Source organism: Miscanthus floridulus, chromosome 2 (assembly GCF_019320115.1).
Source record: "Miscanthus floridulus cultivar M001 chromosome 2, ASM1932011v1, whole genome shotgun sequence".
In the NCBI taxonomy this organism is placed as follows: domain Eukaryota; kingdom Viridiplantae; phylum Streptophyta; class Magnoliopsida; order Poales; family Poaceae; genus Miscanthus; species Miscanthus floridulus.
This window is the reverse complement of record NC_089581.1, coordinates 70,837,943-70,865,665: the sequence shown is the minus strand read 5'-3', so window position 1 is coordinate 70,865,665 and position 27,723 is coordinate 70,837,943.

The following is a 27,723-nucleotide window of genomic DNA, read 5'->3' as shown; positions in this document are numbered from 1 at the left end:
TCTGATGTAAATATTTGAATAAATGTTGTAATACTGCAATGACTCTGTAATGGGATCCTACTCAGAAATCGTGGATGATTCGGGGTTCCCCGAGGACACTCGACAATATTCTTAAGTTACTGGGAATATATGCATGGTCGTCAAAGGTCATTGGACAGTGACAGATGCATGTGGGCCCTATAATTTAGGAGGTTCTGCCACAACTAGACCAAGTCTCGACAAGTTCACACAATTGTGCATCGCTCATGCATGGGATATTAGAGGTCGTATGATCTGATTAGTAGGGATGCCACTAAAGTAGGTTTGCTTCAACCTATAGCATGCATGCCATACCCCACACTGCAATACATTCTAGCAAGCTTCTTGTGTTGGTGGGTGGGCCTTGTCAATGTCTAGCCTTGACTACACGTAGTAGTGTGAATGAAAAGTAAATCCATTAAAGTTGCTCAAAGTAGAGTTGAATATCAAGAGAGGATACCCATACATTCAGTTAGCCTCTCCACAAAATTCCTATAATGGATGACACCGGAGGGCTTCTTGTAATGTTTCCAATGTGTCAAAATTGGTATTTGATGCCTAACTACTACACTTGCCTCTAAGGCAAACTTGGCAGCTTGAACTGGATCATGTAGCCTTCTGTTCCCCTTGGCAATAGAGATGGGCATCCTCAATACTTCCATTGATTTACTCATTTTGTCAAGCAAAATTCCATGAGTTCAAGGCCTCGGCTTCCTTGCACTTCTCGGCAATGGTACTATAAAGTTTTCATACATTCAGATTGTTAGAAAAGTAACATGGATATCAAATAGCTAGTGTGAATTGATTGATAGACATCTATAGGGTAATACCAACCTAGGCAACTTTCATTGTTCTGTGGGTGGGTGGAGACGAAAGTTTGCTCAGAGGGTTCCTCTTTGGCATGGCTATCATCATCTGGCCATGGGTAGTCTCTCATAGGGCTAGGTAGCTTAGAGGGCTCCTCTTCGGCACGACTATCATCATCTGGCCATGGGTACTCTCTCGTAGGGCTAGGTAGGGAGCCATTTCAACAAATGTCTCTAGTCAATTCATGAAGTTTGAATTGATCCCTGGGTATAGGTGTCTATGGTGGTGGAGAATTATGTTCGCCTACTGCTGATACCTCCACCCTTTTGCCAAGTACGAACTCCATGAGCAAACTCTCTTGGTCATGTTGAATTCACTCGCTTGGAGTGCCTTCGCCTAGGACTCATTACAGCGCTACCTTTTGTCCTGCTGGCAGAGCCTCCTCTATGGCTCCTTAGACCCGGACACTAAAATTGGAGATACAAACTTAAGTAGCAAGCATGTACAAATTACATTCCTATCCAAACAGTAAAGCATTGCATTGCTACATACCCCCCTTCGAACTAAATACAAGATAGAACAAGCACCTCAATTGCTAGGGGTACTGGCTTATCTTCTAAATCTCAATCTGTTTTATCTATAACATCGAATCCCTCAACTACCTCCCCTGGTTTAGGGATATATTCTAAATCTTCACCGTATCTACCATTTGTGCTTTACTTTTTTGCCTTTGGAGACACAGGTTTTGGGCCAACACATATTCCAAGTTCTTCCATCTTTCTAGATTACAAAGGCATTTATTAACTAAAGCTTGTATGGAATGCCAACACAATAGAGCAAGAGTATGCAAATAAGCACCTAATTAGTATGTAACTATAGCTTATACGGAAGTCATTAATCCAATAAAGCACATGTCAGCTACACTCAACTATAGGAAATATGTAACCCCATCGCTATCTACATATCCTTGGTTCAGCCTCTACAGTAGATCACACATCATAAAAGGAATTTGGGTACCTTTTCCTTCATGGTAGTGTTCAGATATGATCTTGTCATTGTGGTCGCGGAGCTGGTGCAGCTGGCATTGATGTAGGGTTAACAGATTTGGCTCTAGCTAGGGTTCTGATCTGGTCAGTCGTGGCATGTGCTGAAGTAGGGGATCCGGATCTAGCTTGTACCGTCATCGAGGCTAGGGTTTAGAAATGTTTGAGAGAGGGTGCGGCTAGAGAGTCGAGAGGGAGTTGAGCTGCTGTACCAATGGTGCCTAGGGAATAGAGCAGGGTGACAGAGGGGGTAGCTAGAGAGTGGAGAGAGATGCCATGGGACTAGGATTTGGAGCAGGAGGAGCAATGGTGAGGGTGGAGAATGGAGATGAGGCGGAGACGGTGACTCTTTGCACTTTTTTGTGGCCATCACATTACCATAAATGCTCTTGTCTGAAATCGATGGTGTGGTAAACCTATTTTCCACACGGAGGGCAAAAGAGAGACATCTAATTTTCGGTACATGTTGTCGGGACTGCTTGGCGCGGTGCGAAATCAAATTTTGGGGGCGTGTTCGCGGGACTACTCGGCGCGGTGCTCAGCAGAGACCGAAATTTATTTCGTGTTTTAATAGGAAATGATTATGACAAAATGTTACTTACCTAATATATGTCTTTTCATTTTTTTCTCCTATGCACCTGTTTATATATCTGATGAGTTAGTTGTTGCCTTTTTGGTTTTTTTCTTAATAATATAAATAAACATAAAACTAAAAGAGGATGATAATAAATAAATAATTAAAAGATGTATGAATTTGACACCTAAAAATTACCAAAAAAAACCTACTCGCTGTAGCTTGTTACGCTGCATCTGCCAATTTTTTTTATGTGTGCGACTGCATCTATGACTCTTTGAACTAAGGCCTATAATTTGGAAGCAAGGGCAAGGTAGGCCCAGGGATAGAAAACCCTCCATAAATAACTAAATGGGTTATTGGATTTCCTAACCTAGAAAAAGTCATGGATTCTAAGGGAATTTGAGTTTCCAGAGAAAGAGAAAAAACATCCTCCTTCTTGCTAGTGCTCTGGCGATTCACCGACTCGCCAAACTCGTCGCTGGATGAGTCGTAGTACTTCGGATTGTCCTCCTTCTTGTTGGAGTCGTAGTCGATGCTGTACATGTCATCGCTCGAGTACGTTCCCATTGCTCATCGCCGTTACTACTCGAATCGCTAGTGTAGTAGTCGAGAGGTTGACACATTTTCTTGCTCTGATAACGAGAAAGTCTACGGCTCTATGTATTTAACATGTTGGACTTTCTCGTAATCAGAATAAGAAAACATGCCAACCCCTCAACTACTACTCTAAGTGCTCGTATTCTAAATCTATTTTATTAGTAATTACTAATGCTATGGGGACTCACGTCTTCTAATGTTTGTTAGCATCTGCGTCGAGTATAAATATCATTTCTGGTCACTTTTACTGATCACTTGCAAGTTGCTAGCCATGGAAAGGAGGCAATGTTACAACTTCATTAGCAGCTATTGCCCATAGAACAACAGTGATCATCATTATTGAGGTGAGTTTTAATTTCTATCATTTTATTCTAGTCAGGATCTCAATCGAGGCTAAGATATGGCCTAGGCAATATTCTGTTGCTTTGTGCTGGTTCTTGCTTGTTCAAGGTGCAGTGTTTCATATGTGGTTTTTTCTAATGATTTTTTTCTTGTGTTTTTTTCTGTATGTATACAGAGAGATGTTGTCATACCAGAACACCCATATTTACTCCATCAGCAAGCTTGCGCTTTGGCGGATAGGAGTGTCGTCAGGTATCGTACAAGGGGTGCTTGTTGCTTGGGGACATCTTGTTCATCAATGGCCCTGACGGATCATTGTTGAAGCTGTAGTTCGTTATATGCTTGGTAAAGATTGCTTTGTTACAGTTGTCGAAGACTATGATAGTGACGAGATTTTTATCTGTGTTAGGAATTTCGAGCAAATGAAAAGACTTGGTAGTGTTACTATGTTTATGGGAGGAGACTCTATCATCTTTACTCATGTTGATCGACTGAATGAAATTTGTCAACCATCTGACATAAGTCCCCTTGGTAAGATGAGTTATTTTAGACATTAGAAATTAGAGAAAAACTTTGTAATGTACTTTTCTCTATAATGGAATAAATTTTTTATGTTGGTCCACCTATATTTATCTTCCTTTATTTCTTTCATACTTCATATAATGCGGTTGATTCTTATTACATTGAGTTTTTTGTCAAATTTGACAATCTGACCCATCGATTTGGGATGGAGGGAGTAGTTGAATTCATATTTGGGCTGATCGCAACCGTCAAAGGACGGATGCACAGCTGTTGAAATGTTTCTGCACCCTATAGACAAAATGATCCTTTAAAATTTTCACTAGCCGAACACTCTTGGAGCGATAAGGTTCATCACAGAAGGCTCGGTGGTTTGAAATTATGACTACCCGGATAGTATTGATGAATGACGTGTGGTGTCCATTTTCATCTTATAGGCTCCTAGATTCCCACGCAGGAACATGCGCATGGGTGGTGTCAGCAGGCAGTTCCAGCAGGGATGTCGCCTCATGGCCCATCGCATTGATGTGATAGGGCAAAGCCAAACCACCTGCCCACGCAAACGTGTTAGTGGTCATGGGGCATGGGGTGGTTCCACGGCCCCCAAACTATAGAAGACCCAAGGGCGCGAGAGGGAAGGTTATCTACTAGCTTTTGTGATTATCTACCTTCCCTCCTCAGATCTCCTCCTTCCATCCCAAAGCTTTTGCCCTCTACCCTACTATGCCCTTTGCGTCGCCAACACCTCCTGTGTGGACCATGACCATGCAGTGGACGAAGTCGTCCATTGACCACAAGGCATTTTACGAGCTATGACTAAACGCGGTGATCCCAAACATTGCCGACACGATCGAGTGGAGAGTCCCATCAAGAACCGAAGTGGATCCGAGGGCAGAGGAGAATGAGGTCGTCTCTTTTGTCCATTTCCACTCTTTTGGGTTCGTGGTGCCAGGGCACCCCTTACTCCGGTGGTTGCTATACTACTATAGGGTCCGCCTCCATGACTTGACCATAGAGGGCATCCTCCACCTCTCCATCTCCATCATGCTATGTGAGGGCTTCCTGGGAGTCCCTGCCCACTATGAGCTATGGCGGTCTTTATTCTGGGTGGTTCGCTCAGCGCCCGGGGGTCCATCTTCCTAGGATGGGGGGCGTCTTGATCCAACTTCATCCCACATTGGAGGATAGGTACCTAAGCCTTGACCGCTACCCTTTCGTGGACTTGGGGTGGCAAAAGTCATGGCTCTACATCCCCAATGAGAGCCCACCGCTGCCATCTTATTCTCCTGACCGGCTACGTGGTGACCTCCCGAAGTCATGGGTGGAACTACCACCCCTGGAGGCCTATAGGCACCATGTGCCCAACTTGCTGGATGTGATCAAGGACTTGAAGGACTGGGGCCTAACAGGAATAAGGGTGATCCGTACCTTCATCGGTCATTGGGTTCTCCCCTTAAAGATGAGGCACCACCTCCAGTGGGAGTTCCAAGGCCCAACGGACCCTACAATCGAGTCGTGGGTCACCATCTACGAGGATGACCTAGACCAATGGGTGATGAAGGTTATGGGAGAGTACATGATGGATCATGGTAGGGGGAGTCCCTAGTGGCCTTTAGCACTGGCCATCCTCCACCGACGGACGGACCTCTCATCGGCGTGGTCTTACACCCACCGCTAGTTCCTCCTAACATGGTGATTTTTTCATGTATCGTTGTTCAGGTTGTTTCTCTTCCATAAATTAACTAGAGTCTGCAAGTAATGCTCACACTAATATTTGTGTTCATGCTACTTAATTTAACTAGTATTTGAAAATTGCCTACTTTCTCAATAGGTGGACATGGGCGTGATGGCGTCCTGAGGAACATTGGCCCTGGAGCTAGGTTCTTTGTCCGTGGCCGCACTCAAAAAGCGGCCCTAGGAACCATCCCCTAGTGGGGGTAGCCACTAGCGATGATTCCGTCTCATGCTGCTCCGGACAGTTCGGTGAGTCATTTTTCTCAATCAGATCGCTCTCCCCCTTATCCTATGGGCTTGAACTTCGCTTGCATTGTGCAAAGAGACGTCCCATCGCTGCACACCATCGCTGATCCCTTCTGACCCCGGATAGTCTTCTGGTGATGCATCGTCAGACGACAAAGTCCCATCTGACCCCAGACAATCTTCTGGTGATGCATCGTCAGACCACAAAGAATACTTTAAGTTAAAGGAGGCTTACCTCAAGGTCACAGACTTGTACTTAGGGGCCAGTCTGGACGCCGACAAGCTACGTGATGAGCTGAAGGCCACGTGCGCCGCACTTAGCGTCACCCAACAAGAAGCCACCCATTTGTGAGACAAGAAGGCGGACGCTGAGGCAGAGGTCTAGATCCTTCTTGTCGTTGCTACCGCCGCCTTCCTGGTGCAGACAGTGGATGATTCGGTCACTGCACTGGAGGAGCGCCTCCGAGCCCTGCTGGCCCACATTCAGGTCATGGCATCTGAAGCCATCCATCAAGGGTCTACCATGGCACTGGTCACTACCCAGCTTGAGTTTGGCGAAGTGGTGAAAGTCCAGGTGGTACAGCAGGCTTTTCCACTGGCACCGGAAGATGAAGATTATATTGATGATCTGTTCAAGCACGCCGAGCCGACCACCAATGCCATCTTAGTGAAGGTGAACGTGGACAAGATCCTACATGACTGCCTCAACCATTGATCTATGGGATGTATCAGTAGTACAAGTCATGACTAGGTTTGGTCTGTGGGACAACCATATGTGAAGTCTTAATTATTTGCATGCATGTCTATGTTAACTGTTGTTAAACTTTGTATTAGGTCTATTAAACTCTATTGAGCATGGTGTAGATCAATTCCTTTGGTTATTTGGTAACTTGTTTCTAGCCCATGTTGGTTGCTTTTGCCTGCAGATTTCTTTCAGGTTCTCTTTCTGATCTATAAATATACTAACGGTGTTCGCCCTTTCTGATCGAAGGACGTGGGTATATAGATGTTGAAATTTCTTTGATAAAATTTGTTGAACTTGAAAGAACCATGCAGCGAGAAGTTCATCTGAACAAGTCTCGCCTCGATCTAATGCAGAACGGATGCGCCATAGCTGTTGACTTTTACTGCGAACGCAAGAAAGTCCACCCGCTATGTATTTGATCTCGTAGGACAATATAAAGTGTCATAGCAATTAGTTTGCCCCTCGATAGTTGTGACTGTTTGGATTGTAGTGAAATAAGTATAGAAAAGACCTATCATAACTGCACCAAGCATTCAAGTGTCAAGCATGTCATGGTGGTTAAAAGCTCTTTTTCTCGATTCACTTTTTGTGTCTAGCTTTCCTGCTGCATTCACTTCACTCTCATCAGCCATGCAAGGTCTATATGAAAGAGCGTCCCCCTTCCCTCATTCAATAGCATGCATTGCATCAATCGCCTACCTTCTAGATCCCCCTTCCCTCACCCATTTGCATTTTCCCAACCACGTTCCATGCTGGTTTGAGGATCTAGATAAAGGCAACATGCTTCATATCAAATCATACTATTTGTATGAACTTATTATTGCATTCCATGCTGGTTTAAGGATCTCGATTGGCATTTATTCTAATCAAAATCATGCTTACAGATTGCAACTAGTTGCCATACCAGGGATGTGTACTCTACAACTATCAACCACAACTTTTCCCCAACCACATCTGTTTAGTATATTAGACGAAATGATGTTTACCTATTTCTTGTAAACCATATACTCATCTGATAGTCCAAGCAGCGTAAATTTGAATGGGCCAGACATGTAACTCTTGTATAGCTATGAGTAGAACTTTTGCCTGATCTGATATGCTACAAACTGGAGCTGCACCGTCTATGGCTGCAAGCATGAATCTTGAAGCGGCAGCTTCAAACACTCCCGAGGGAGTGCAGACGATCAGAACCTATGAAACCATGTAATGTGGCCATCTCTAGCTAGCTGCTGCCCCTCGGTTGCTGTGAGCCTATGACTGCTTGGATTGGACTACACTGTATAGTTCACCAGATGACAGAAGGTCTTACCCGACTAAAATATTCATTACTCGAATACTAGTAATGATGAACGTGGTGCACTCGTGTTAGAAGCCTGTTCCAACCCTGGTGCTCCCATTGTTTGACTCCTACTGTTTCCCCCACTTGGCGGCCTCCCTCGTCTCCTCCTTAATCAATGTACGTCATGCCACTTCGCCTCTCTAGCCCTTCGGCTTGCCGCCGTCCACATGCCGTAGCTCGATCCATGAGGCAATCATGTCGCTGGTGATGCTCCCTACCGAGGTGTAAATTGTGATCATGGGCCACCTCACTACGACCTCAGAGTGGCCCATGGATGACCTCTGCAACCTATGGGTGACCAGCTCGTACATGCGCAGCATCTACGGTGACCCCGTCATCGGTCGGCGTCTGGCACTGGATCGATTCAGACGCGGAGGACATGGGATGACCCCGTCGGCTATGAATCCCTACTTGCTAGCCTGACCCAAGTCAGCAACCTAGAGGCTTGCTTTCTCACTAGGATACAAACCATATGCATCAAAAAGCACAGCCCCTGGCCATGCCTTGACGATCTCACCACACCGCTGATGGCGGGCACAATCTGGTGGCCTATCTGATCGCCCTATTGCTCTATAGGCACAATGGCGATGTCGGTGATGATGACACTATGAGGCGGTACATAAGATGGGTTGAGGGCATGGAAGTATCGTGGCAGTGGCGGACCAATGAGTAGGTGGATAAGCAGCAAGGGGTGTGTGCTGTGTGCCACCCGGGCGCCGAGGGGGTCCTCCAAACAATGTGGGGCAAGTTGTCACAGCCATTGTCGGCATAGGTGTGCGGTGATCTTTCGTGCATAGGCGGCATCTGTGCTATGCAGATGGATGGGAAAGAAGGGCTCCGTATTGTAGCAAGGATTGTAGGCTTTGCCAAGAAATCCATTTTTTTGAATGGGAAATTGGAATAAGAAACTAGTAATTCACTCTTTTCGAATGTAGTGTATTCTAGCATTTGAAATTTGTCCTCAAATATAGTGGATTGAGATGAATACATGTGTATCCAAACAAGGCCTTAGGGATTCAATGAAAGTACTAGTATAAATAGGTTTCCCTGTATAACGTGAGACATGTCCGGCCCGGTCAGATTTACAATGCTCGGACTTTCTTATGTGTGCAGTAAACTTCGAATAGCTATGTGGCTCCTCCGTTAGGCATTAGATCGAATGGGAGACTTGATTGGATGAATTCTGTTATGCATATTTACCATACTACAGATCAGAAAGAGAACCAGAAAGAAACTAGCAGGCAAAACCAACCAACAAGGGCTAGAAAACGGCTACCAAATGACCAAATGGACCTGATCTACACCACGCTCAACAGAGTTTAACCCACACAATCGCTATGTTGTGTTAACTTTGTTGAACTTTGTATTAGGTGGTTAAACTCTGTCTAGCCCCTGTTGGTTGCTTTTGCATGTAGTTCTCTTTCTGGTTCTCTTTCTGATCTGTAGTATACTAATGGTGTTCACCCTTTCTGATCGGAGGATGTGGGCGTATAGATGTTGAATTTTTTGGAGCCTAAGACAGTCTAACCCTAGGAAATATAGACGATTCGGATCACTATGAGTCAATGAACAATGAAATACAGCGATGGCAACTATTAGGGGCCATCCAACTAGTCCATAGAACCCAATAATTAGTTCACGATACAAATAGGTATGGACTAATAAAACAACTAATTGGCTAATTTTTAGCCATGGCTAACTAGTCACAGTTCATCCAAACAGAGCCTAAGACAGTCCGGTACTTAGAAATCTTGACAGGCCAGATAATAGTATTGATGTAACAACAAAATACAGATTGTGTCAACTCTTGCGTCGAGTTCACCGCTTCCATCCTCTATTTGTCTTGCGCACCTCCACCTTGAGCTTAGCTTCATCGTCCTCTAGCTCCTCCCCCCATTCCTCGTTGTCATCATTGCTGTAGGTGGCCTCATGGATCACACTGAAGAAGTAGGTGTCACCGACGTTGAGGTTGTTGTCAATGCCAGAAGGTGCCCCACCCTATAGTTGAATGACACTCACAAGACTTTGTTTGTGCAGGTCCTCTCCAAGCCCATGAACCAGGACTACCCAGCCATCTGTAGCTCGACCATGTGCTGCTGCTTGTAGTCATGCGCTCGCTTGACGTCCAATGGCACGTTCTTGCCTCGCACAAAAAAGACTAATGACAAAGAGGACAATGGTAACTTATGAACATCATCGGTACATTCTGTGTCTCACATGAGTGCTCACCAGATACTTCGCTTTGAGGTGGTACTTCTTTAGGAATCACTTCAAAACTCCTCGACTCCATGATGGGCAGGGAGAGCTGACTATCGCCAGCCTCAAAGACGTGCGGTACTGCTTGCGGCAAGTGGTAAGGTCGAAGACCTTGATGTTAATCTATGACTAGCCATCATACCGCAATACAAGAGAGAATCCGTCTTGGAGGTCGAGGCATGGCAAAGTGCTTCCATCCTCGGCAGAGGTACAAGTGACCGCCATCGGGGAACACCTCCACCTTCCACAAGGATAGGCTCTGCTCATCGTCTAGACAAAGCTTGAGTTTCTAGTGACCTCCGATGGCCCGGGCCATTGCAGCCGATAGTTTTTGCATGCACAACAATCAACTTAGCCAGATAGAGGGACAAGTTCCCAAAGGCAAACCCTAGTAGATCAGATTCAGCACACAGAAAATGGACACTTACCAATGTTTCTGCATACAATCCAGGAAGAAGGATCTTTGTGCACTCCAGGTCACTCTGGCTCGGTCCTGCCATGTCTTCTTGCAGCCCCGTCGTGCTAACTAGGGAACTTGACAGTCTTGAGGAATCCTTGTTGGTATGTCTCTATTCTCGCACTCCAGGGGGCTTTCTTTTTCTGTGTTTCTAGTGTTGTCACAAACGCAAGGAGTGCACACACTATTGGCGCATTAGTGGAGGAGCTAACATGTAGTAAAAACTAGCATCAAGACTGATGCCATCCTCATCGGCGTAAATGGAGGAGACGTGCTCTGCTTTCATCAGTGTATGCTTGGGAACTTCAATACTCTTGCATCTCCAGTCAAACATGCATTCTGCAATATGACTAGTTGAGGTTCCTGAGGGAGTGCGATAGCACCTGAGGCGAAGCACACTGGTTGGAAAAAAATCTTTATCTTGCCTTGACGTAGAGTCCTGTGATCATCCGAGCATTGTAAATCTGACCGAGCCGGAAACGCCTTCGGTCTACCCCTCGATTGTTGTGACTGCTTGGATTGGAATCAAATAAGTACAAAAAAGACCTATCACAACTGCACCAGACATTCAAGTCTCAAGCGTGTCAAAAGCTCCTTTTATCGAATCACTTCTTGTGTCTAGCTTTCTTGATGCATTTGCTTCACTCTCATATTTTACTGTGCTCGCAAGAAAGTCTGAATATGGCACATTTGATCCCATCAAACACTATACAGTATAGAGCTATGAGTAAAACTATTGCCTATGGAGTACACTCAATCACAACATTTGTATCAGTAGTAGTTGTAGTCATGAGTGGCTTTGATCTATGTTGAACCCAACTCATCTATTTTCATGTATTTGATAAGATTTGTTGAACTTGAAAGAACCATGCATCAAGGATTATTTTTATTCAGAAAACTTTATGCTTTATAGGATCACAAAGGTCTGGCTGTCTTAAATCTTGACTACTCGAATGACGTGCTCCTATATTCCCATGTAGGCATGCGTGCATGGGTGGCATCAGTACCCTATTGTAGCAGGGGATGTCGCCTCCTAGCCCATCGCATTGACGTGATGGGGCAAAGCCCCTGCCGCCCACACAAATGTCTCGATCGTGGGCTTATCGACGGCCCCCAAACTATAACGTAGAGACAAGGTGTGAGAGGGAAGGTTATACCTACTGCCTTCTCTCTCCAAAGCTCTTGATTCTATCCCAAAGCTTTCGCCTTCCACCCTACTACACCGCCATCGCCTCCTGCCAGGACCATGGCGGAGCGGACGAGGTCATCTATCGATGTGGAGTCCCCGAAGGCCTTCAACGCTTGACAATCCTCCACCGATAGACGGATCTCTCATCAGGCCTGCTCTCTAACCCGCTAGTTCCCACTTTCGAGGTGGATCATCACCGCTCTTTGTGTTGATTATCTTCATTTGACCAGAGTATGCGAGCAATGCTCACACTAGTATTTGTGTTCATGCTGTTTAATTTAACTAGTATTTGGAATTTGCCTACTATCTCAATAGGTGTTCATAGGCATGATGGCATCCCTGAGCCTTTTTTGCCCCTGATGCCTGATTCTTCATCCATAGTCACTGCTCAGAAAGTGGCCCTATGAGGCATCCCCCGATGGAGGCAAGCCACCCGTGATTCTGTGCCATGCTACGCCGGTCAGTTCGGTAAAAGTCATTTGCCTTCTCAATCAAATTGCTCTCCCCCTTATCCTATATGGGCTTGAACTTGGCTTGCATTGTGTAGCGCTTCCTCTATGGCGACTGCCATACCTAGGTCGTGGGGCTTTCCCATGGTGGTGCCGGAGAGTCATCCCGTCGCTAGCTTGCTACCGCCGAGCCCGTCTGTCCCCGCACAGCCCTCTAGTTTCTGAAGTGGGCGAATCATCAGAAGAGCAGTGAATCCTCAGATGACATAGAGTACCATCAATTATTGATGGATTATTGTGAGGTCCAAGCGGATTTGTCATCGACCAGGCTAAATGCTGAGATGCTACGCAGTGAGTTGGATGCCGCGTGCGACGCACTTCAAGCTTCCAAGAATCTAGCCTCCTAGGCATGAGCTGGCTTGGCGATCAACCATCTAGTAGGCCCAACACATGATGAACCTTGTTGTGGCTACTAAGCACATAGGGTTCAACACCCTATAGATGTCCATGCTAGCCTCCTATAACATAGCCTTCCCTATTGGAAGAGTGGATAATCTGTTGGCCATAGAGGAGCACCTCTGAGCCCTACCAGCCCTGAATTTGAGCTGTGGATGACCGAAGCCATTCATCAGGGGGTTGCCATGGCACTGGCTACTACCTAGCTTTAGATTGGTAGGCAGTGAACCTCGAAGTGGGAGAGTAGGGTTTTTCGCCGCGTTCGATGGACGATGACATCGCCGATCTGATCAAGAGTTTCGAGCTGACCGCCAACGCTGTCTTACCAAAGGTGGACATGGACGAGATCCTACATGCCAACCTCAACCCTTGATCCATGGGACATATTAGTAGTATTAGTAGTCATGAATAAGTTTGATCTGTGGGACGCCCTTACAAAATATGTGAACTCTTATTTGCATGTTGGTGTTAACTTTTGTTGAACTTTGTATCAGGCCTTGTTTGGATGCATGTGTATCAACATCAATCCACATGTGTTGGAGTGGAGTGGAATGGAATTTAGTTTAATTCCACTCCAATCCACTTCAACACATGTGGATCGAGATGAAGACATGCGCATCCAAATGAGGCCTTAGGTGGGTTAAACTTTGTTGAGCGTGGTGTAGCTCAGGTCCTTTGGTATTGTAGCTAATTTGTAGCCCCTGCTTGGTTGCTCTTCGCTATAGATTTCTTTCTAGTTGTCTTTGATCTGATCTATAATATGCTAAACATTCATGAGTGCCTTTGATCTCTGTTGAAGCCAACTCGTGTCTTTGATAAAATTTGTTGAACTTGAAAGAACCATGCAGCGAGGAGTTCATCTGAACAAGTCTAGAATATTATTTTTGCTTTTGCTTTTTTGTTGTTTTGTTTCAATTTTATTTATTTCCTTTAGGGATTCAATGAAAGTACTCGTACGAAATAGGTTTCCATGTATAACATGAGATGTGTCTGGCCTGGTCTAATTTATGATGCTGAGACTTTCTTGTGTGTGCAGTAAATTTGAATACCTATGTGGCTCCCTAAAGGAAACAAATCTAAAGAAGGTACATGTGACAACCATTATAATTTCAGCACTAGGAGCAAGTCTCACACTTACAATTTGCTCAGCGTGGTGTAGCTCAGGTCATTTGGTTTTTGTTTGATTTTTTTGGTGCCTTGGTGTCTTTGTCAATCTTTGTTGAACTTGCAAGAACCTTGTAGCGAGAAGCAAGTCTTGCCTTAGTGTAATGCAGAGCAGAGGAGCCATTGGTGTTGAAATGTTATTGCACATGTAAGAAAGTCTGACCGCAAGTCTTGCCTCAGTCTAATGCAGAGCGGAGGAACCATTGGTGTTGAAATGTTATTGCACACGTAAGAAAGTCCGACCTCGGTATATTTGAATGCGTCTGATAGTATCCTCCGTAGTTTTCCTCATCTTCCTATGATGCTTGTTACTGTGTCATTTATGATTTTAAGTTTGGCTAACTTAATAGTAGCATAGCCTAGTAGTACAACATGGCGGGTGCATTGTAGTGTTTTTGAAGTGTCATTTTTGTGTATTTTGGAGTGCTCTCATCAGCATACCCCACGTACCCTTGACATTAGAAATCAATATAAGTATTGTGCTACACCTGAATTAATGGTTGAAATGGCGATGGGAGCTGTAACACCACCATAACACATGTGCGCACCAAACAAATAATTCAATTTGTAAACAAAACAAAGATGGCACACTAGTTTAGCTGAAATAATGACAACATCCATCATTGAGGAAATTAACATGTCCATAGACAAGCAAACAACATTGGTCCATTTAAAATGCTTGACAGAGAGATACATCAAATGCAGCTTTATTTACTACTCTGCTAATGAGTTCAAGAACAAGGGAACATAAGGAAGATAGTATGGTCTGCAGATGAACTTTTTTTAACGGTACGTATGCCATATCGAAAGACACAGATAGGGATGACATGAACTTTTTTGCGGTCCATGTTATATGTGATGATTGTTCCATCCTCCCTAGCAAAGAAAATCAAATTCCATTCTAGGTGAACTGTGATCACTATGTCCTTGTCATCAAAATCTAGGTAATCAAATCTAATATTAATCCTTCCAAACAGGATCCGCGTGGTGACTGTTGGTATTTATTAACTTGTCACTTGTTTTAGTAGCCACCTAATATATGTCTACATCTCTTAACAATACTTTACCAGGTTGTCATCCATAGTGATGATGCTAGAGATGCTTGCTGGTACTACCTAGTATTACTACAAGAGTAGTTCTTTTATTATCTTATGTGACTAGGAAGAATATATAGATATATATGAATGAAAGAAATATGCAAGCGCACAAATAATATACCATTGTATCACTTCACCCAGGAGTATTTCAGGTATCGTTATTTATATTTTTACCACAGGGAAGGTCTAACAAGGACATGTATTGATAATTTATACTATTGATGGAGAAGTAAACCATAACCAATATTCTACTCACAACAGGGGTAAGTCAAGAGGTAAATGTATATATGAATGGTGCATAATAACTAATCATTGATCACTCAGAGTACTCCTTTCTGTGGCATTAGCATGGTTAAGTAGAATATTAGAGGAATAATTCCTAAGTCATTCTTAATTACAAGTCAAAGCATACATTGATTAGTGCAATTACACCTAGTAATAATGGCTAAGATCAACTTCATATCTACACATAAGGGATATTACTAAGGAAGATTAAGAACAAAGCTTGTCTTCCTTTGTAACTAGATCCTACTTGTAGACCTATATTCGGGGAGTGGACTACAAAGGACTCAACGGGAGTGTCACATCCATGATCTACTACATGGCCTAGAATATAGGGTGTATCTGTAGGTAAACAACGTATAAGCACCACACTTACACAATGTTGAACACTTACCCCTTGTACTTTGGAGCAAGCGCTATACGAACTTATGCATAAACATGATGATAATCTAACTATACTAAGCATATAGTCCACTAGTAGAGAAACAACTTTTGATCCACTTCGAAATTTGGCTTTAGTCCCGATATTTTTCGTGCCCGGGACTAGAGAAACCTTTAGTCCCGGTTGGTAGCTCCACCCGGGACTAAAGGTCCCTGCCCAACGGTTACCAAGGTGTGTCAGAGGCACATCAGTGCAAGAATCTTTAGTCCCGGTTTGAGATATGAACCCAGACTAAAAGTGTGACTTTTAGTCCCGGTTTGAGACACGAACCTGGACTAAAGGTACCTTTAGTCCCGGTTCATGTCTCAAACACAGACTAAAGGTGTCTCCAAACTGAATTTAAAAGGAAAGCGTATCTTATCTAAGTTAGATGTGTGGTGGTAGGTGAGATGGTAACGCTTGCAAGAGCTAAAGTGGGAGGTCATAGGTTCGAATCTCCACAGCTACAACTTTTTTTACCCAATAAACACCTCTACTCCTGGTTGGAGGATCTGGGACTAAAAATCAAGACCTTTAGTCCCGATTGCGTAGTCCTAGTTCCAAAACCAAGATTAAAGGGGGTTGAGAACCGGGACTACATCCCGTTTCTCTACTAGTGGTCAAAGTAGACAATGAACATCATAACTAGGAATATGATAAATATGAAGATGAATGTCATAACAATTGTTGCAAACATATAAAAGTAATGAGAGATACAAAAGAGAGGGGGTACAAAGATTATACTAAACCACGCTCTTGACACGATCAGAAATCCTAGTGAAGCCTGCTTGCCTCCTTCTAGACCTAGCCTAACTAGCTATGCCCTAGAATATGGTGGAGCTCTAAGGATGATTAGGGTTTCTATCTTCTCAAATGACTTATGTCTCAGGGGGGTGGCAGGGGCTGCTATATATAGACCGAAGCATCAATCCTGAGCCCTCGGATCAAACTGACTTGAATAAATGGCGTAGATGCAATCTAGGAGGTGGTGGAGAACTGACATAACAATGGGGTCTAACATGTGGGCCCCAGGGGCCAGCCGGTCTACAGGTGGGGCATGGTGGCACCTCACCCTCTGCTTTGGCGTGGAGTCCTCTCGAGTCTTCTAGAAACTTCTGGGGTCATTTTTGTTGTGGATAAGCACGATGAAGTCTGACATTTAGCTCCACCTTGACGGGTTTTTAGATAAACCCTGCAGAAAATACAGATTCACCAAAACTCATGGAATTTGTTAGTTTAAACCCCTAGACCTTCGTTGGTGATTATATTTATTGCTTTATGCATGTTATATTGATGGTTTATAATGGTTGTTAACTACCATCAACAAACTCCCCCAAGCTTAACCTTTGCTAGTCCCTTAGTGTTGGCATTTCTTAGCGCAATCACCAAGTGAGGAGGTTTTAAGTCCATCACCGGCAATGGTGCCAGAAATGCCTGTTGGTATTTCTTAACACCATTACTAAGATTGAGTTAATCTTAGCAATGCCACCAAGAAACACCAACTACGAAAGTTAACGATTATAGAGAATATCCGCAAGCGCATGGATCTATCATTGTAGCATTTCACCTGGAAGTATTCAGGGTATCGTTATTTATATTTTCCCAAAAGATGGCAAGGTATAAGAGTCTAGCATAGATATAAACATGATTACATACTTGCGTTAGTAAGCCAATAGTTCATTACAGGGGTAAAATGGTATATCAAGGATAGTGGACACACATCTAGGCCAACCTCAAGGATAAAAGGAAAACAAAGAATAAAAGAATGTTCCTAAGCAGAGCCAGCATGTTCTAATATAGCCGTGTAAAGAATAGTTAATGATCATACAAGTTATATGACTAAAGTTAGAGCTAAGTGTGAGATAGACGGGGAGAACTCTGGGAACTGGTTTGCCAGTGCATGATTGACTTTAAAACTCCTACATAATACCCGGATGTGGGGATTACAAGGGACAGATAGGGCTATCACCACCTGCTGCCTACCCCTCAACCGTGGGATACTGTCATATCTGATGGTTCTTGTGTACCCGAGCACCATGCCCATGTACAAGGAAACTACCCATATCCCCCCAGGACTCCGACCCTACGGATCGACAAGCAAGAATATGGGCAAACCCAAAGGAACAACAAACCATCACCCTAACCCTAGCTCTACTTCTACTCATACAAATCATATGAATGATTAAGCATGAAGTTGAACATGTTAAGATCATAACACACAAACTATACGCTAGTTCATATATCATGATTATAACAAGGCAACTATACTATAGTTCTATAGCACAACTATATAAATGATATGAGAGCAATATTTTGGAAGAACTCTTCATAGTATTATTCATACCAAGATGTCACCCTTCTTCCAAGGAACCAAGCCCTCCTCGATAGCTTTGCTAGCTCCAAATAATTCTACAAAAGCTAAGAGAGTACAAGTAGAGATAGGTGAGGTGATAGCTCCAAAATGTTGTGTTTTGAGAATGAGCTCTAGCTCTCTTTATATAGTGGAGTGATGATGGTTTGGCAATCATAAATTAGGAAACACCCGGGAACCGCCTATGCATGGCGGCATGCAACCGCTAGAGAAGTGTGGGCCTAAGAGGCGGTGCTGGGGGTGCAGGCGCACCAAGGCTGGCCCCGCTAGCCACTGTCTTGCTCTGGTGGGCTGCTGGCTAGGCCTGGGTCATGTCCTCAGTGGTGTTCTGCTCTGTTAAGATGTGTAGGTGGGCTTCTCTTCTTATTTCCTTTGCGCATTTCTGCATTACGCTTTCTTCTTTGCGCCTTTTGCTTAGTTTTGTTTATTTTCCACTTGTATTTGAATGTGTGACCTACAAAACATGTTTTCTCCAATACAAGTGGAACTAGGTCAATAGTACATGCATATGTGTGGTAGAACCTCCTAAATTAAAGGGCCCACATGCACCTATCAATGTCCAATGACCTCTGACGACTATGCTTATGTTCCTAGTAACTTAAGAAGCCTGTCAGGTGTCCTCAGGAAACTCGAATCATCCACGATTTCTTCTGAGCAGGATCCATTATAGAGTCATTGTAGTATTACAACAGTTTATTCAATAATTTACATCAGAGTAATATAGCAGAAGTCTTACAATACTTAGTTACAAAATAGTTGTTTCAAACTTTATAAACTAAGTACGATTATTATTACAAACCATAGTAGTGGAGTAGCATTAGTAACATAAAACAAAACACACAATTAAAGTGCCCTACCCAAGGGCCACACATTTACTTGTCATCTTTGATTTGAACAACCGTCATGCAGCATGGTCCAAAGCAGACCTGCTCATGAGGCTCACCTGCAACAAGGGTTAAAGAACCCTGAGTTCAAAAGTACTCAACAAGACTTAACCGACGTAAAAACAGAGAAGACTCAGGAATGTAGGCTCGGGGATTCAAGGTAAGGCTTTAGCAAGAATCAAAGTTCTTTTGCGTAAAAGCTCTCTAACAAGATTCTTTCTTTCAACATTTAAATCTTTATAAAGAGCATATATAAAGCTTACATGATCAATATTGAGATCATGAACTTCATATCAAACTCTTTCTCAAATCTTACTCAAGTTCCATTTGTTAACTACGATGATGAACAGTGAGTTGAGTCTCCATAACCGAGGAGCAACGACGATTCAAACCGATTATAACCCAGCTGGGGATTCCCAACCACACGACAGATGCAGGTCCCTGACCTACATATATCAACCTACCCTTAGATTCTCTAAAACAAGAACGTGTCCATGCCACCCGAGAGCATAGTACTCCACCAATCCAGCCCATTGCCACGTGGGTACACACTACTCTTGCCATCTCTCCACTCTCAGTGCATGAGTAGCCATTCTCGTAATAGAATAGCCGAGTTAAGGCTTACTAGAGTATGTGGCCAGTACTACAAAGTCTCACCTCATGCAATTCAACAACGGATGGTTCTTAATCGACACAGGTGGAAAGAACCCGCTCACAAGACATCCATGTCTTGTGGCTCTCATACACCGAGTCCGCCCGGTCTAGATTTATGACTCCACATGATTATATCTCATGATAACATAAATAACCAATCGTATCCAAAAATACATTTATATCTCGTAGGTGACAGGTAATCACCTGACTTTTATCGGTCTAAGCATGGCTAAGCATAATTAGGCATTCTCGAATTTAAGCTGGTAACAAGGTTGATATGGAAAAACAAGGTTGGTAATGCACCAATTAGGTTTCCATTCAACTCCTAATCACTTAATGCAACATTTAATAATAAAAGTGATATAAATTTGTAAAACACAAGGTAGGTTTAAATGCATCCAGGGCTTACTTTGATTGTTGGAATAGTCAGGTTCCGGAGTTGTTCCACAGATATCAAACCCGACCTCAACAGGTGGGTTGACTTCCTCAACAACTTGGTTGACTACCAAGTTCTCACTTTCGTTCACTACACGTAGTAACAATGCCATGTTTAATATGATGCGAGATATAAAACATGATGCTTGATGATGGATGCAAAAGTTAATAACTTGAATACAACTTTCCTTCACGGTATAGTTACAAACTAACAACTAACTAAACCTTCCCTAGGGTTTACTTAGATTAACACTAATGACCTTAGTGGGGTTATACTAATTAACATTTCTTAATCACAACTTGATCATAAACTCAAACACTTACTTAAAGTGCTAAGGATCATTTTATGCTAATGACCCAAGGTCATCACTCAATCCCAAATTCAAACAAAACCTAAGTCATTAAGGTTTACTATTTGTTTTAATTAATTAATTAATTAATTCAAAATTATGAAATAAATCAACTTTTTCCAAATGAGCTCCAAATTTTTGTGAAGGCTCATCACATGATAACTAAGTGGAAAAAACAATTTTCATAGTTTTTGGATAATTATTTAAGCCTAGAAAAATCATGGAATCCGATTTATTAATTAATTTGAGCAATTTTTATCACATTCAAAATGTAATCAAAAGTAACATTTAATATTTTTCCTAAATAGTTCACATCTCAGATAGGTCACACAAAAATTGTCATAATTTTTGGAGCTCTATTTATTTCTACACAAAATAAGCAAATCACAGCACTATTTAACAATTTCTACAAAATAGAAAAAATCATTTTCACTTAAACAACCACTGACAGGGTGACCCCACCGGTTAGCCCGCGCTGACCACGACGGTGAGGCCCTCTGACCGGCGATTACTCACTGGCGGTGAGGTCTCCGGCGTTATGGACTGAACCAACATGACCTCCCCAGCGCTGCGCTTCGAGTAAAGGTCCTGGTTGAACATCTAGGCTACTACAGAGACCTCACCGACGACGATGGCAGCACGGTGGTGTCCTGCCGAGACGGCAACGGCGATCTACGACTTCGCCGATAATACAAAGGTCTTCGGCGTACTCAGCACCTCTTAACGGACTTAACCGAGCACTTAATTGAGCCAACAACCCTCCACAACACTAGCAGCGACGCGCGCAGCGGCACGACGGAGCAAAACTCACTGGCATCCTACGGTCCCATGGCTATGGCATGGTAGAGGTAAAATAGATCACACAAGAATGATCAGTGGCTCACCCCGAAGATGATGCACGCGAGAACAATGGCTAAGGCGAGGCGGAGCTAAGTCATCGGCGTTGGAGACGATAGCGGCGGCGTGAACTCACGGTGAAGCTCCGTTCTGAGGAAAGCAACTAACCAAATTATCAACGATCAAGCTCATGAACATTATGAGAGAATGAAGATCAAGAAATAGCAAAAGATGAAGCAAGAAGCCCACTCGAATCCCTGTCCACGGTGGAATGGATCATGGCGGATCCTCACCGAAGTTGGAGAAGGCAAGGTTACGCTGGGCAAACCAGAGGGCTAGAAGCTACACAAGTGGGTGATATGGAGGCGCTAGGTGATGGCAATCATGGTGACATGCTCAGCTGAGGCTGGGAGGGCTCTATGACTCCGGCGTGAGCTCGTCGGAGCTGGGCGGCGCTGACGGGAAATAGAGGAGCGATAGGAGGGCGCTCCAGACTTATCAGGCGAGCGGAGAGCGGCGGGAGAGGTGCGCTTGACACATAATGGCAACGCGGACACGTCAAAGAAAGAGGTGTCGCTCGCGGACGTGCGTGGAAGTCGGTGGAAGCTTGCCGCCGGCGAGAGCTGCCTGCTTGCACTGTTCAAGGTATTTACCGAATTGCCACTCGCTTCATTTTTTAGATTACTTTCAAATATGTATGGTAACTAAAAAATCTCCAAAAATAAAAGTTGCTCCAAATTCAAAGTTCTACAACTTTGCTTTAATAACCATACCCAAATTATGTCTACATTTAACAATGCAAGTTTAAAATCAAAAGGGGACACTTTAAGAATTTATCCCCTTTCAAATTACTTCAAATTTTATATAACAACTTTAAAAACTCTAAAAACTAACTTTGTACACATTGACAAGCTCTACACTTTTTCTTTAAGGCTCAACCCCAAATTGTGCTTAGATTTTGAATTAGGTTTTCCAGGGTAGTATTAAGTGCTAGAAATTAGGGTTTTTGGAATTCCAATTTAGTACTAAGGTTATGAACTTGATTCATCCCATACAAGTCAACACATATAATCATAAAAGTAAACTTGTTTTAGTGAATGCATATCAAAGTTTTCACTAACACAAGAATGATGTGCAATGCATATGATGACATGGCATATTTTAGTGTTTAAAACACTTGAGGTGTTACAATATGTGTCAAAAGTATGTTTATTTCTCCTATTTTATACTATAATTGGCGGTCAGATTTGGTCATTAGTGACCGCCAACAAATCCCCCAAGCTTAACCTTTGCTCGTCCCAAGCAAATAGCTAAGTACTTGGTTGTTGATCAGGAGTTGCTACTATGCTGATACAATTCACAAGTGCCATGCTTATAACAAACTATTCTTCCACGATTCAAATAAGTTGGCATTTTATCCACCCTTTACCTTGATCCCTGTGGGGCGTATAGCTTTTCCAAGTTTTTGGTCGGTTGCAAGATAGAACGGTTATAATAGAATCACCTAATCATTCATTCTTTGATCAACCATCTATCCGGAGGTTTTATAAGTTTTGCAAAATAAAAGTAAGTTCCTCAAATGATTTTCTTGATCGCTCAAATGTGTATGAAACCTTACCAAAGGCATTTGGTATTTTGCCTTCTTTTCATATCTTACCACTAAACACTTTTGAGTGGAGTTTTGGGTAGGTATGAAAGTGGGGCATACTTGCATCACATATTTGCTAAGTCAAAAACCGGACCTTAAGGAGATGCAAGTCATACACTTTGATCAAGACGTGCAAGTGTGTGGAATTTTCATAACTTTCTAATTCTAAATATTTTTTTGGTACTCCTTTGAATCATGAATCTCTACCTTTTTGAACAAATGCCTTTTATTTGAAAGTATGGGTTCTTTTTCTTTTCTTTTCTTCATGCTCTTTGGCATGCATTTTTTTCTCTCATGCCTTTTAGCATGGATATTTTATTTTTTTTCTTTTTCTTTCTCTTTTTTAGCATAGCCCATACTATTCTTTTTGGCATATGAAATTTTTGAGAGAGAGACACATGATAAATGAAAGTAGTAATTATTTGGTGGATAGAAAAAGCTTGTTTTTGAGTAACTCTCAGTGTAAGAGTCAGCAGTTTTATTTATGGGTCTATGTGTGTCTTGATCATAGGTGCATGATGAGAATCTCAACGAGGGTCATAACAATTTGACAAAGCCCAATGTTCAAACAAGTAGCATATGACTAAGGTTTTGAATTTTGAATCATGTCATATGGCCTTGGTAGGTATTCATAATCACTGAGGAACTTTGATTTTAGCATTTTTGAAAGTAAAATCTCTGGATGTCAAGTCTCTCTTAGAACAAAGTCATAGCAAATTCTATTTGTACCATATCATAACTCGTAACAACTTAGAAAAGAAGCATGCATTTGCCACCCACAAGTTTTCAAGTTTTAGGATGAGACATTTTTAGCCAACAAACTTAAATCTTGGGGAATACTAAGTTATAACCTAGGCACAGATGAATTATAGATAGAGCAACTATTCATCATTTCAACTTAGGAGAAACTAAACATTCCTTTAATACATATGAGAGTGGAATTCATATTTTTTAGTATTTTTATCATATTTTTTATATATGCTAATAAATAATAAATACAACAAATAAAAATGCGGGAATTAAAAGATACAAGGTACCTCTACGGTGGTCCTCCCCCAAGCTAGCTCTAGGCCAGTTGCTTGGTGAAAACTCTGAGGTAGATTATTATTTTATTGTGTTAATTTTTATTTTGTTTAACTCATCCATGTCTATACTTAGCAGTTTCTGGTATAGTGATCAAATATGTTTTAACTAATCAAGGTAGACTAATCAATCTAAGCACCATGCTTAATTTGAAAAGTCTATGAAAGTATGATTGCTACAAATCATACCTCAAACCATAACATGCTTGCATAGATTATGGAAGGTCAAACAAGATTCATTCAAGTGTAGATATATGAAAGGTGAACTAATTGTTTTTATTTTAGCATAGTTTATAGTTTTGTTAAATAAGAATTCTAAACAGCTTTTTATTAACCAAGGTATAAAGGATAACTACCGATTTACCTTCGGCAAGGGCTCACTGTTTTAAAGTCCAGTGAGCGGGACTCCTCTCCCTTCATTTCTTGCTTGAGGATAGTACATTCGTGCCCGGGGGAGTAGACTCAGATGGTTCCACCTTCTTTGGTTTCCACACCATTTTGTTGGTTTTTGGTGGTGTGGTGGTGGACTTTGGAGCTTCTTGTTCTTGTTTCCACACCTTTTCCTTCTTTGGTGGTGTGGGAACAACCTTTGGAGTTTCTTCCTTTTTCTTTGAGTTGTTCTTCTTTGACTCGGCCTCTTTTTGTTTTCTTTATTTTTCTTGACAAGGCTGTCCACCAGTTGAGGCTATATTTTGACCTCCCTTATGCCTTGTGGATTCGGCCCATACTTGATTCTTATCATGGAGTATTGCTCCTGCCTAGGCCAAAAGTCAAACTTCTCTTTTTGCCATTGATGTTGAAGCGGATTTCTCCAGCTCCAACATCAACTTGTGCTCCTGTGGTGCTGAGGAATGGTCACCCAAGGATGAGGAGTGATTCCTTCATTGTTTTCATGTCTAGCACCACAAAGTTGACTGGGACAAAGTAACCCTAGATTTTCACTGGGATATCTTCAGCAATCCTTGCCGGGTAGCGGACCATGGAATTAGCCAGCTGGAGCATCATTAGTGTTGGCGCGAGGTGGGTGAAGTTCAACTTGTTGAAGATGATCTTGGGCATAACGCTTACGCTTGCCCCAAGATCACACAAGGCATGATCAAATTGCTGGGTGCCAATTGAACATGTGATAGTGGGGCACCCAAGGTCCTTCTTCTTCTTAGGTAAACGGTTGAGTATAGCAGTGCTACACTCTTCCATCAGCTTGACGACCTCTATGGATGGAAAAGGTCGTTTGTTGTTGATGATGTCTTTGATATACTTTGCATAAGAAGGTGCATGTAAGACATCCATTAGTGGGATGCTTACATGGATTCTCTATCATCTCAACAAAACGAGCAAATTGCTCATCCACGGCCTGCTTCCTCTTGTGGGAAATGGCAAGTAGCTTGTATCAGCAAAGTCTTATGGTACTGTTTCCTCATCTTGTTCTTGATCTTTTGTGTTTTTGTTGATGGTGAAGGTCCTTCTTCCTATTGCCCTTATGCTTTCCTGCTTTATTGTTAGGATTTGGTGGATCACAAGTGGACTTACCACCCCTCATGGTCACTACTTTAACTTTTTCAAGAGAATTCTCAGGTTGTCCTAGGATTTTCCCTTCATTATTAATAGGAATAGCAGCAGCAATTTGAGCTAATTTTGTTTCTATCATTTTATTAAAAGTCAATTGATTTTGAACAGAGGAAGTTAAACCTATAAGTTAGCTTTTTAGTGAGATTTTCATTAATTTTTGCTTGGCCTAGGAGCAAGTCTTTCAAGGAAGGTTGATTCAAATTATAATTTGAGTTGAAGTTCAAATTACCTCCTTGTGGGCAGGACTGGTTGTTCCACCCGTTATTGTTACCTTGTTGGAACTCGTTGTTGATGTAGGATGCCTCTTCATGGGTTTTGGGAGAGTTGTTCCCTGAGTGTCCGACCTCTCCACAGACTTCGCAAGTCATTTGCGAGTCTGTGGCCTGAATGGTGGCCTTCATACCTTGTTTTTCATTGGCCCATTCGTTTAGTCTTGAGAGTAATAGGTCTATTTTTGCGGCAAGCATATCCATCTCCTTCATGGTATGCATGCCTTTTTGTTGTTTGCGTTCCTCCCCACAGCTTTGGTTTGCCACCATCTTCTCGATAAGTGTTGTGGCATCAGTGATGGTGAGGGAGAGGAATGCTCCTCTAGCAGTGGCATCTACATGCCCCTTTGACATGGGTGTGAGCCCATCATAGAAATTCTAGAGCACAAGCCAATTCTCCATTCCATGGTGTGGGTAGGTCTGGATGTAATCCTGGAGCCTTTCCCACGCCTCGGGGATGGATTCGAGTGAAGTCTGCTAGAAATTTTAAATTTTCCCCCTTAGGGCATTGGTTTTGCCCATGGGAAAAAAGTTCATGAGGAACGCCGCGAAACATTTGTCCCACATGTTGACAGCTTCCTTCTCCTTGTAAAACCACTATTTTGCCTTCCCCGCAAGGGAGAAGGGAAACAAACGGAGCCTGATGCTAGCTTGTGCGATGTCTTTTATGACAATGGTGTCACATAGCTCCAGGAAATGTTGCAAGTGAGCACTTGTGTCCTCGCTTCGCAAACCACATAATTGGTTTGCCTACACCATTATAATGAGGCCAGTCCAGAGTTTAAAGTTTCTAGTGCCCGTGTTGACAGCGGGCCCAACGGGCACGTTGGCAACAACAGGGTTGGAGTAGTCGCGGAGTGACTTGGCCATTTTGGTAGTAGTGGATGGTACAGGGGTGACTGGTTCGACTGCCAGTGGAGTAGCAGAAGAAGAAGTGGTACAAGACCTATTCTTTCTTAGGAGTGCCACTGGATTATCGGTGTAGTTATTCGGCAGATCAAAACCACTCATACACTATCCTCTTTCATCCACAATAGGAAGGAAACAAGCAGAATTAGCCTACATAAACTATGGCTACCACTACATGCATGTGATCATTGTTCATGTTATGCTAGATTCTTTCAACCTATACCCTCCTCGGCAATGGGGCTAGAAATGCTTGTTGGCATTTCTTAGCGCAATCACCAAGTGAGGAGGTTTTACGTCCATCACTAGCAACGGTGCCAGAAATGTCTATTGGTATTTCTTAACACCATTACTAAGACTGAGTTAATCTGAGCAACGCCTCCAAGAAACACCAACTACGATAGTACTTAATGATTACAGAGAATATCTACAAGCACACAGATCTATCGTTGCAGCATTTCACCCAGAAGTATTCAAGGTATCGTTATTTATATTTTCCCAAAGGAGGGCGAGGTATAAGAGTCTAGCATAGATATAAACATGATTACATACTTGCATAAGTAAACCAATAGTTTATTACAGGGGTAAAAACGGTATATCAAGGATAGTGGACACACATCTAGGCCAACCTCAAGGATAAAAGGAAAGCAAAGAATAAAAGAATGTTCCTAACTAGAGCCGGCATGTTCTAATATAGACGTGCAAAGAACATTTAATGATCATACAAGTTAGAGCTAAGTGTGAAATGGACAGGAAGATCTCTGGGAACTAGTCTACCAACGCATGGGAGACTTTAAAACTCCTACACAATACCTAGACGTGGGGGATTACAAGGGATGGATAGGGCTGTCACCACCTACTGCCTACCCCTCAACCATGGGATACCGTCATATTCGATGGTTCACGTGTACCCGAGCACCACGCCCGTGTACAAGGAAACTACCCATATCCCCCTAGGACCCCGACCCTATGGATCGACA